This window comes from Penaeus monodon, chromosome 27 (genome assembly GCF_015228065.2).
Source record: "Penaeus monodon isolate SGIC_2016 chromosome 27, NSTDA_Pmon_1, whole genome shotgun sequence".
Taxonomy (NCBI): Eukaryota; Metazoa; Arthropoda; class Malacostraca; order Decapoda; family Penaeidae; genus Penaeus; species Penaeus monodon.
The window spans coordinates 19,939,527-19,939,743 of record NC_051412.1 but is presented as its reverse complement, the minus strand read 5'-3'; positions in this window follow the sequence as shown (position 1 = coordinate 19,939,743).

Genomic DNA, 217 nt, shown 5'->3' with positions numbered 1-217 from the left:
TACACTAGAATCCTTTTGCCATTCTTACGACGTCGCGTGAAACATCAATATCGGAAGTCATTTCTCTAACACGAAAACGACACAAAAAATGTGACATCAAATAAACAAAAAAGGTGAAAGATGGGAATACATAAAATGTCAAATAATAACAACTTATAGTAATGGCGATGCAATGATACCAATGCTACAGTTTCTGGTGGTGGTGGGTGGTAGAGGG